This window comes from Delphinus delphis, chromosome 12 (assembly GCF_949987515.2).
Source record: "Delphinus delphis chromosome 12, mDelDel1.2, whole genome shotgun sequence".
In the NCBI taxonomy this organism is placed as follows: domain Eukaryota; kingdom Metazoa; phylum Chordata; class Mammalia; order Artiodactyla; family Delphinidae; genus Delphinus; species Delphinus delphis.
The window spans coordinates 44934305-44946219 of NC_082694.2; the positions used below are offsets into that span (position 1 = coordinate 44934305).

An 11915-nucleotide genomic window follows, 5' to 3' on the forward strand; every position below is an offset into this window, starting at 1 on the left:
TATGCTCTACAATATTTATTATTTTGGTAATAAATATTATTTTGAAATTGTTACATTATGATGATTTTATGCTAATTTATACCTTTTTGAAAGTATATATTCTACATAAACTATTGAGAAAAAACCTGACATACTGTATACAGTAGCAGACACTGTCAAAAATTCAGGGATTCTAAAAGGTGAAGAAAATGAACATTTTTAACTTTTAAGATGATTGTTCTCCCTATAAAAGCACTCCTATGCTACAGGTTAAAAAATACAATGGAAAATGTTTAAACATCACAGAGAAAAATAATAAGTATTGTCTTGGGGAATAATCTAGGTTTTTCTTCCCCTTTAAATAAGATAAAAGGTGGGGGGGGAAAGCCCTAGACCGTGATAAAAATATGCATTATCCCACCCCAAAGACTCTGTACAGCTGGTGAAGAACATTCCGGAAAAATGTGTAGCCCTTGAACATTTAGATTTGGCCTTGACGCAAACACACCAGGACAAAAATTATCCCTGAAACAGCCATCCAAGAGGGTAGGGAAACAACAAGAGATTTCATCCAGAACCGAAGGCAGTAGCCATTTGAGGCTGGTCTCCGCCCGGATGATGCTTCTGTCAGGCTCCCTTGTGGCCCAGTTTCTACATCTTTTCCCACACTCCACGGAAATGGCAAGGCTCTAACAAACTGCACATTTAAATGAGGAATGGAAAAATCTTTTCAAAACTTCGGCATTCTTTACACCTTCAGTACTATTAATGCTGCCTTTCTGAAAGTCCTGGTAGAAAAAAAATTGAACAGCAGAGGGTATATTTAGCTGATTAATCATTTCACTCATTAGTTTTTATCCAGCTAAAATGACGTTTGTTATGGTGAGTGTTAGAATATTTTTAATAAAGATCAAAAGTTTATTGGTAAGTATTTTCAAAAAATTTGGAATATATGGAGAGATGAAATTAGAACTCCTCCACAATCCCATCACCCAGAGATAAACCACTGTTAGGCTAATGAACTTACTAAGCAGAGACATATTTAATTATACAAATTAAACACTGAACATATATATTTCAAAAGAATAAATTCTATTTATATGTCATTCTAAATTTCATCCTATTTCATCTGTTGAGTAAACAATTCGTAGTTATATTCTCATACAGATTTTACTGCCTAAGTAACGGCTTCAAGTTTATATGTTAAAGATCAGAACCAGCAAGGAGCTGTCAAATGGCTCTTTAGAGTTCACTAAGAATCGAATTATGATGCCTATATACAAGGGCCAATTTTAAAGCAATCTTGAAGTTATAACATCTTACTTTCATATCTCAAAGCACACTTCACCTGAACCCCTTCTCAATCAACCATTTAAAGTTCATGGCAGAAAAAATACAAAATTCCTGAAAGTAAATTAGTTCATTTTTATAAGCTACATTTTACAAAGTACCAATACAGTTGAGGACGTGGACCATAAAACAGAAAGTACTATTTCCTCTCAAACATTTCCCTCACCGGCTAAGGACAAAGTGACTCATTCCTGGGATTCACCTTCCTTCAAAATACTATCTCTATAAAATTCCCCACTTAAAAAGTCTTAAAATAGCCCTTTGTCTCCCTTCATGGTGGAGCTTTCTCAATCACACACATCTCTCTTTCTCATTTATGTAATAGATAAAATAGATATCATTATATGCATACATAAATGTCATATATAACATATAAGAATTTTTCATAAGAAATTAAAATTCATTCCTCCCACTCTTAGCCTGAATATTCCCAAATGCTGAGAAACCATTAATTGGAAGTAATCTAAATCTGGAGTCATTTTTATTTTAAAATTTTCACTCAGAATTTTTTTTTAACATCTTCATTGGAGTATAATTGCTTTACAATGCTGTGTTAGTTTCTGCTGTATAACAAAGTGAATCAGCTCTACGTATACATATATCCTCATACCCCCTCCCTCTTGCGTCTCCCTCCCACCCTCCCTATCCCACCCATCCAGGTGGTCACAAAGCACCGAGCTGATCTCCCTGTGCTATGCGGCTGCTTCCCACTAGCTATCTATTTTACATTTGGTAGTGTATATATGTCCATGCCACTCTCTAACTTCGTCCCAGCTTACCCTTCCCGCTCTCCGTGTCCTCAAGTCCATTCTCTACATCTGAGTCTTCATTCCTGTCCTGCCCCTAGGTTCTTTAGAACCCTTTTTTTTTTTTTTGATTCCATATATATGTGTTAGCATATGGTATTTCACTTGTAATTTTATCTACATTTCTGACCAATACCAATGAAACCTGATGGTCTAATGGTTACAAAATTAGTTCCAGCAGCAGTGTTTGGGCTTCTACAAGTGAGAACTAATACGTCACAGAATTCCACTGCTCTCATCACACAAGTGTGCAGTTTGGAAACAATAAAGAAACCTCTTCTTCCCCACTCTTTAAGCTGACCCAGATTAGTGGTGTCAAGCTATCATTCCATTACATCTGAATGCTCTACCCCTCTCAGATCCACACCCTTCAGAAGGTGACTTACAGATGCTGATGTTTTCCCACTGCTCTAGATAAGTGCAGAGGACAGATATGACAACCCTTGGGAATCTTAAACCATCCCCTAACGATAATCTACAATTGGCCAGGCTTACTTTTTTCATTTCTTTTTTAAAAACTAAATGGTTGATTGCTTTTTTTATTACTTAAAAAATGATCCTCATAGTAGTCTATTATATTATTTACTGTACTCTTCTCTATTTGTAAAATATTTCAAAACTCCAAATGAGAAACATTAAGTCATAGGAATTTCCTTTCATATAAGAAAGGAAATCACCCATCAACCCACCATCCAAAGCAAACCATTAATATTTTAATGTATTTCCTTCCAGTCTTTAATATAACAAAACTCGAGTTATACCATATTGTACAGCTTTGCATACAGATACTTCCACTGAATATTATATTGTTAGCTTTTTCCCTTTTCAGTAATACTCTAACCGTTATTTTAAGCAGTACATTGAATTCCATACTATGCCTGTGCCATGATTTACTTGACTATGCCACATTTGCTTTTCCACTGTTAATATTGCTAAGAAAATCCCTGCCTAAAAGTCTGTCCTTACTTTTAATTCTTTCTTTAGATTACAGAACTACAAGGGGAATTTCAGCCCAAAAGGCATAAACATTTAAGTTTTCTGTTATATATACAGGACCCCCTGTTTTCTACTCAGTTTGTATTAATCCAAATATTCTCCCAACAGGTGATGCAGAGGCCCAAACCCACAGCATCCCAGAGAGCATTACCTACCAATTTAAGTGGAAAGTTAATCTAATTGTTTTAGTTCTTATTTCATATTACTGGTGGGTTTGAACAATTGAATACGGTTATTGGCTTCTATGCTATCTTCTTTTACAAACTGTTCCTATCCTTTCCCTAAGCACTAGGGTTTTGGCGTTTTCTCATTTATTAAAAATAAGTATTAATCATGTTTGCTTTTCCTACTAATTAGACATAGGGACAAGTTTAATATAGACTTAGCATTATTTATCTGCATGATGGTATTGTTTACTGGAATGTATCTTTTCTGAATAAATCAAATTATTTGAAAGGAAGCATAAAAGTGAGACACACTAAGCAAAAATTCCACGTTTTATGATAGTTAAAACGTATTGTGATGGCACTGGATTATCCCACTTAGCTTTCATAATCCTTTGTGACAGAAACTGTCATACCACCATTTTGCAGATGAAGATACTGAGGCTCACAGAGAGCTCAACGCAGCTTGCCCAAGGTCAATCAGCCAGTGCATGGAGTGACAAGGTGGAGTAATTCCAGAGCCTAAGGCTCGGGACTCCTGCACCCAACAGCCTCTCCTCAGCCACCCTAGCCCTGACCTGTCTCCTTCAACTTCTTGAGTATTATCTCCACGAAGGGTTCTGCCAGAACCTCAAATTCAACATGTTTAAACACAAAACTGATTCTCTTCCCAACCAGATATCCACTCTTCCCCTTAACCTGTCTACTTCCGTCATCATGGTGACAACCATGCTCTTTGTCATTATTCAAACCTGAACCCTTTATTTTAGCTCCTCATCCACTCAGGACCACTCCCATCCAGTCACCATGCAAACTGTCAGCAAAGGATTGGGTCTTCACCACCTTTCTCCCATCTCTCCCCTCCTCCTCATTCTCTCAGCCTCCACCATCACTTGCTCCCTTAATCTCTGGACCTTCACCATCACCTCTTTCCTGTCTCCTTGCTTCTAGTTTCTTCCTGTTCCACTGTGTTTTGAACAACTGCCGAAGCGCTGTGTTACTCAAATACCACCACAGAATTTTAGGTGTACGGGATCTTGAAACCTAAGATCCGATCAGTTGGCAGTTCCTGACTCAAACACTGTATTGAGGGTGTTCCTGGGGCCCCATCTCAGCTCTGCAGAAAGAGTGCCCTGATTGATTTTCTATGCCTCCCAGGGACACAGGGAGTGGTGCCCATGTGCCAGGTTTTAACCCCCACTAGGGTTTCATCTAAGTTTTTCATTTGATAAATTTAGATCTGAGACCAGAAAGATTAATGGCTTGCTGAAGTCACACACCTGGTCAGTAAAAGATCTTTATCTTCCGTGTACATATAGAGTATATTCTATACATTAGGAGTATAAAGTCCTTGGATTCAGGAGCTAATTCTTATTCAGCTTTAAGCCAGCCCACACCACCATCATCCTAACCCAATGACAAGCCTTGGCTACAGGAGGTACCCAATAGTTATTTACTACATTAAAAACCATACTGCAAAGTAATCTTAGAGTAGCAGCAAAGGAATAACGTTCATATAAATGTTTCTTGGTAAAAGAACTATAATTATACTACTTTCAAGAACGGGAAAATGAACTGACAAAGGGTCTCCACTAAGTGGTCTTGAGCAGCCTCTGTTAATCAATATAAAAATTCCATTGGTAACACAGAATTTTTAAAAATAAAAGAATAACAGCTCTTTTGACATAAAAATGTTAAGGTAGTTTTAAGAAAGCACTCCAAGAGGGGTCAGTGGCTTGTATAGCTTGGGTAGTCCAAAGAGAAAGGAATGGAACTGTTATCAGCTGAACGCCTACTATGTGCCTAGCACTGTACACTGCTATCTCACAACTGTATGAGGAAGTATTATTATTTCAACTTTACTGATGAGGAAATCATGATTCCAAGAGTAATGAACTAACCCAAGGACCTAGACGTGACCACATCGCTAGTATACAATAGCATTAGGATTTGAGCCCAGATCTGTTTGACTCTAAAACCCAAGCTCTTTCCAAACCAAGGAAAAATTTTCTACAACATAATCATCCTTACAGACCTTAAAGGACAAAAACTTGATTATGACTCTACTGAAATTACGAGTGACTGTTGATCAAAATAAATCACAAAGAGTTTAAAAAAAAAAAACCACAAACTGGGAGGTAGTTTTTGCAACACATATAATCCACAAGGGATTATTAGGCAATCTACATTAAATCAATCAATAAGAAAAATATCTAAAAGACATACAGACAAAAGACTAAACAAGGACTTAACAGAAGAGGGAACCCAAAAGGTCAATACTATAAATATATACTTAATCTCAATAATCAGGGAAATTGCAAATAAAAAGCACAATGAGATAACATTTCACAAATATGACTGGACAACATTTTGAAGTTTGGCAAGGTTGTGGAAAAACTATAACATCTGTACACTTCTAGTAGGAATATAATCAATACAATCTCTTTGGCATTATCTATAAGGTTTGGCATTATCTAGTATGGTTGATGATGCATACACCCTATGAGCCAGCAAATTTCATTCCTGAGAGAGAGAAAAACAAATAATATGTTTGTGTGCATGTGCATGTATCCCCACATACATAATAAAAGACATGTAGAAGACCCATTCATAGCAGCCCTTTTATAATAGCAAAAGAAAAACAAAAAACTAAAATCAATCCAAATCTCCATCTACAGTAGAAAGAATAAATGAGCCATGGTGGAATACTACACAGCAGTGAAAATGAATGAACTACAGCAACAAAATGAATGAGTCTCGGGAATATGTTAATCTGAAAGGACAAGTCACAGAAAAATATGTAAAGTGTAATTTCATTTATATAAAGTTCTGAAACATATAAAATAAATAAGAATTTTTAAAAGGATAGCCCATAAAGAAGAGCAAGGGAATGATAAACACAAAATTCAGGACCGTGGTTGCTTCAGATGGGATGACAGAGGGGCACAGAGGAGACTCTGAATGTATAATAGGCTCTTCTTCTTGAACTAAGTGGTGGCTGCCTGAGTGTTCATTGGTTTGTGATTCTGTAACATATCTTTTATGAGCATTGTTTTGTATATACAAATCACTTAATAAAAAACAACTTTAAGGGGAAAAAAGGGACCAGAAGGTCAGGATATTGAATACACCAGGAAAAATAGCTGATGACAGAGAACAAGATGCCAGAGGAGAGCAGAGGTAGTAGAGGGGACCCTATGCTCAGGGGTTTAGCTTCCTGGACTCCAGTTCTGCTATCTGAAAACTAATGCCTTCTTCTGGGGGGTGGGGGGAGATTGTTTTTTCAACTTTAGAGGTGTTTTAGCAAAGATCATAAAAAAATGATTAATCTAAATAAACACAGTAAATAAAGCTCTTCCACCTAAAGATTATAGAACTTTAAATTAAATATTTATTTAATATTTCTGTATTAAATAACTTACAATGCATGCATCAATTTCTTAGTGATGTAAGGGGAAAAAATATGCTGATACTTCCGCAAAAGACAAAAGATACTAGTAAGAACATTTTGATATGGAGGTCTTTTAGCTGAAAGAGTACAGCAGTTTCTCAGTTTCATGTCCATACAGACCACTTAGGGGTCATGTTAAAATGCAAATTTTGATTGGAAAGGACTGAGCCTCTAAGAATTTACATATACAACAAGCTCCCACTTGGTAAGTGATCCTGTCCTGATGTTGCTGGTCCACGAACCTCACCTCACTATGGTAGCAAGAGACATCATGAAAATGCCTTCTCTGGTGATGTTTAAAAATAGAAATATGAGAGTATCTAATTGAGACCGTTTCATTTTCCCCCAAAGTAGAGATTGATGACGTTATTCCTACACTATAAAAACTTGGATACAGGACACTCGTTATCAGAAAAAAATCAAGAGTACTAAACTAGGTCTTTTGCAAAGAAAAGGTGCTTTGAGAAACAGCAAAGACTGAAAACTTACAAGAGAACTCCAGGAGAGGTTTTACTCACCTGCACAGACCTAGAGAAATAGCTTTTCCAGCAGGGGGATTAGCCCTTTCCTTATGGAAGAACGGTTTACATTCCCAAAAGTCTCAAAGGAAGAAACCAGGACTACCATTAAGATATTCACAAAACATTAATTAAGGCCTGATTATCATGCAGATGTTGGTGGGGGGGCCCACATAATTAAAGGAGCATCCCATCACTGCATGTAAAAAATATATATGTTGGGCTTTAAAATTCTAAGAATATGCTGTTAAAACGAAAAGCTTATTATCTCAACAAAAACCACACCGAATAATTTCCACTCATCAGGCCTATGTTTGTTTAGAAGTAGTAAAATCCTCCCATCTCAAAATAGTACTTCTACATGTAAAGTCATACTTTCATACAGCAAGACAAAATAACCACTCACATACTCTTCCAAGGAAACTCTGCCAATGCCAAGTCTCTGCTAAGGATGTGTCACTAGTAGAGTGAGGTCTTGTCGCTTGCTCCTGCAACATCACAGACAGTTGTTACTACTCTCATCTGAGAGATGCTCTTTACCGAAAGCCTGCACATCAGAAGACATCCAAGTGACAGCAGTTTCTGCCCTGCCCCAGTACTTCTCATTCATTCTCTCTGATGAAAGTTTTGGTCCATCCAGAGAAAACAGAGTTACAAAGAGCTTAACCTAACAGAATTCTGCACCTGGTAAGTCAGAACAGCTAAACCTCCTGTGACATCAACACAGGGTATTTTCTTACAACACAATAAATCCAAAATGTCTGGATAATCCATGGAAGGAATACTCCCAAACATCAGAATGCAACATGATTTTATACAACCAGCACAAAGGTTTAGCCCAAATCTAAACAATTCTACATTTTAATGGCCCTGAAAATAATGCACATAAACCACACACTCTGCAGCCAATTCTATCCTGCAGAGCCACATAAAATCAAATGCCACTAACTTGGGCTCATTAGAGATTTAAAAAATAAAAGCAGACACACCTTGCTTTGAAACACTGATCTTCCCTTCCAGTTAACATACTGAAATCCCCTTTTTCACCTATACATTCTAGAAGAGCCTGGGGTGAAATCTGAAATGTATCCCATTTACCATCCCACATTGAATTGTAGAAGTGGCATTTAGAAGGGGAATTCCTCGGGTACTACCCCAGACTAAATAGATGAAGATGTTGGAACATCTCCTTCTGACCAGATACCAGCTACACAGGCCCTGGTGGTCTGCCCTTCACAATCCCCTCCCCAGCCACATCTGCAAAATATATGTATATAAAAACTACACATACATATAAACAAACAAATGCAGTCAGTTACCACCACAATCCCATTATTCATGACTGGAGACTTAACTTGGCTATCAAAGCCAATCTGAATACCAATTTACCATCAACCACGACACATTTACCAAATAATCCTTAATAAAGAGTCCGAATATGTAATTGTATTCTATTACAGAAAACGCAAACAATGAAAACAAAGCAAATACAGGTTAAAGAAATCATTTACCAGCCATCAAAAACATATATAAGTTCTTTTTAAAACAATTTACTGAATGTTAATATTTTTTAAAATGTCTCAGGGACATATGAACTAAAATATATCAATGGTTTCATTTCAAAAAATGGTTTCCTACAGGAAAAATTCATACTCTTAGTATTGATCAAAGACAGAGGTACCGTAATGCCGTAGCTGTAAAGCACCAAATAATAAACATCAACTTTCACACATGATGAAATAGATGGAGAGTTGGGCTGTGGTTTACGGATTACGGGTGAAAAGACGCTGCGACTCCCAGTACAGACTGCACCACTGCCTCCGCACACCACTGGGCCCGGTCCTCCCGCCAGCCCCTCCCTACGGCTCAGGTCCCTCGGTCGGAGATCAGATTCCGGTCCGCAGCCGCAGGCCGACTCCCTCTGCCCGCATTAGCACTGCAGGACACCCCTTCATCCCAGCAGGGCCCAACAGACTAGGCAGGAGGGGGTTACCCAAAGAGAAGACTCCCCCACCTCACAACTAGGTGACCTGGTCCTCCCGACGCCACATCCCGCTGAAGCTGCATGACAAGGTAGAAGTAGCTCCGGGTCTCGGCCAAGGGCAGCCCTGGGCCTGGGTGGGGCCCGGAGGGGGCCGCAGGCGCCGAGTGGCCTTGCCAAGCCCCGCCAGCGAGAACCAGGGGAGGCTGCGATACTGCTGCATTGTGCTGCATCACGGCGAGGGCACCGTGAGCCATCCATCTTGCCAAAAAAATCACATCCCCGTCCAGATAAACCCCGCCGAATCCATTTTTCTCCTTCGCCGAAGCACCCCCATACTCGCCCTCTCCTCACTTACTATCTGGCCCAGCTTTTGACTGGAAAAATAACGGACACGGTTTGTGTACCGATGCCCACAACACTCCCCCTCCCCATCTGACGGCAGGCACTTGGCATCTTTCCTATCACAAAAACAAAGGGAAGGCTCCCCCCAAAAAGAGGGCCGCGGGCGTGGTGTGAGGGCTGATGACCAGAGGGGCTTCCAGCCCACTACCCCAAAGGCAAGCCCGGAGGGTCCCCGCGCTGGCACAAACCTGTTGAAGAGAGGGTGGCAGGAGCTGAAGAGCGGGCGCAGCGGCGGCTCCGCGACCCGAGGCGGCTCCCGCCCAGCCCTGGGAGAGCAGGGACGGCAGGGAGGGCGGGGGGCGGGCGCGAGGATGGGCGGGGGTGGGGGCGCCGGGACGCCGCCTCCGTTTCAGCTGCAGCGCGGCGCAGCCGGGACCACGCCTGGCCGCATCCCCCGTACCGTTACGCGCAGAGCCCGGCCCTGTCAACACCGCCCCCGCTCGCCACCAGCCGGGGCTAGAGAGAGGGCACCCGAAAATACACCCTCCCGTCTGCCCACTTCGCAACCACCCTCGCGCCGGGGGCCGCTGCGCCCGGCTGGAGGGAGGAGGCGGCGGAGGCGGGGAAGGAATCGGCCCCAATGCGTCCACGGATGAGGCTGGGCGGCCGCGGTGCGCACGGCTGCTCTGCGACCGCCTCACTGCGGAGCCCACCGCCCGCCGCCCCCCGCCCCGCACAGCCCGCGTACTCAGAAGCCACTGGAGACCCGGCTCCCCGCGACGCCACTGACCGGGCTGTACAGCTTCCCCGCCCCCACCCCGCTCCCCGGGCGCAGAGCAAAGGCGGGACAGCCGCGTCCTCCCGGCCTGGGCCCGCGCCCCTCCTCCCGCCGCCCAGGAGCCAGCCCGGGAGACAGCCCCAGTGAGTTGGCATCTTCCTGCCTCAGGCCCCCTACCTACCTCCCGCGGATAGGGGGGTGGGGGCGCCGGGGTCCCGTCCTCCTCCCGCTCCTCGGCGGCCGGGCGGGTGGGCCGGGAGGCGACTCCGCGGGGCTGTCCGCGGCTGGGGCCGGGGCTCACAGGACGGGACCGGTGGGCGCTGCTGCGCGGGGCTGCGCGCTCGCTCCGGGCGGAGAGGCGGCAGAGGGAGGGACTGGAGGAATCCGCAGCCTGCTCGGCAACAGCTGCACTGATTCCGGGGGTTGGGCGGGAGCGCGGGGCGGGGGGAGGAGGGGAGGGAGCTGCAGGGAGGGGGCGAGGGGCGGGGAGAGGGAGCGCGCGGACGCGGGCAGGCGCCGGGTGCGCGCACACGCGCGCGCGCACACACGCTCTCTCCCGCACACCCTCCTCTGCTCTGCCGCGCTCCTTCCTCCTCGGTTTCCCACTCCCGCCAGCCCTCCGCGCTCGCCGCGAGTCCCGCAGCCGCCCACCCGGCGCCTGCTCCGCGCGCGACCCGAACCTCGGGCGCGTCCACGCTTTCCCCGCGCAGCCTCTGCCCTGGCCCAGCGCCGACCTTGTCCCCTGCCGCGGGGACTGGCCGGGGCTGGCCTGGGCAGGGTGGGCACCGCCGCCGCGCTGTCCGAGCCAAGGGACAATGGGGGCTTTGTCCCCACGGCCGGCAAGGGCCAATTTCATGTTTAATTTGAGGCTAATTCGATTATCGCCATGGAAAAGGGCAGCCTAATTTTCTACGTGACTCGTGCAGCCTCCTTTTGCCCCCGATGTTTGCGTTTGGAACGCAATGGAGGGAGCGTGTTGAGGGAGGCTTTGGAGAGTCGTTTGGTGGTTTAGTTTTAGTTCTAGGTGGTGATGCCTTATAGGTTCTGCCCAGCCTGATGAAGACCGGTGGTGACCTCTCCATGGGAAACCTGGGCGATGGAGGGAAGGCGGTTGTTCCTCGGCGAAGTCAAGATTTTCCTCCTTTATGAGTGATTTTTCACCCTTTCCCTCGGGGTAGCTGGTAATAGGCCCTACAAGTGGTTCGCGCAACTCTTGCCTCTCTCGCCCTAACGCCGGCTCACTTTAGCCTGATTCGGGTGCCCTTCCCGAGCCACTCCTAGGAAGTGGGGACGCGATGGCCTGAGGGCTTGAGTTCTCCCCCTACCTATGTACCGTGAGATGGACACGGGACGTTTCCTGGAGACTTGGCAAGTGCTAGAGCCGATTCTCAACCAGCTTGCCTACCCTGGCAATACCCGAAGCTATGTAGAAATTCTGGAACTGCCACTGTTGAGGAGAAAAGATGGTGTCATCACCAGGACCACGAATAGAAACGCTCTTTTAAACAGCCTGGAGAAACTGACTTTCTCCGTGCTCTGTAAGTGCC

General features: G+C 44.1%; 1 protein-coding gene across 3 annotated transcripts in view; it reads right to left on the reverse strand.

The window, feature by feature from the left end:
* SPTBN1 (spectrin beta, non-erythrocytic 1) overlaps positions 1-10764 on the reverse strand; it is a 198932-nt gene extending 188168 nt beyond the window's left edge. Inside the window, exon 1 of one of the 3 annotated variants that reach the window (XM_060026609.1) lies at positions 10550-10764. The gene's annotated coding sequence lies outside the window, so the exon portion shown is untranslated. Of the gene's footprint in view, positions 1-7670; positions 7928-9838; positions 10309-10549 lie in introns of those variants that run through there. The other 2 variants (XM_060026610.1, XM_060026611.1) reach the window with 2 other exon arrangements.
* Positions 10765-11915: the final 1151 nt, after the last annotated feature.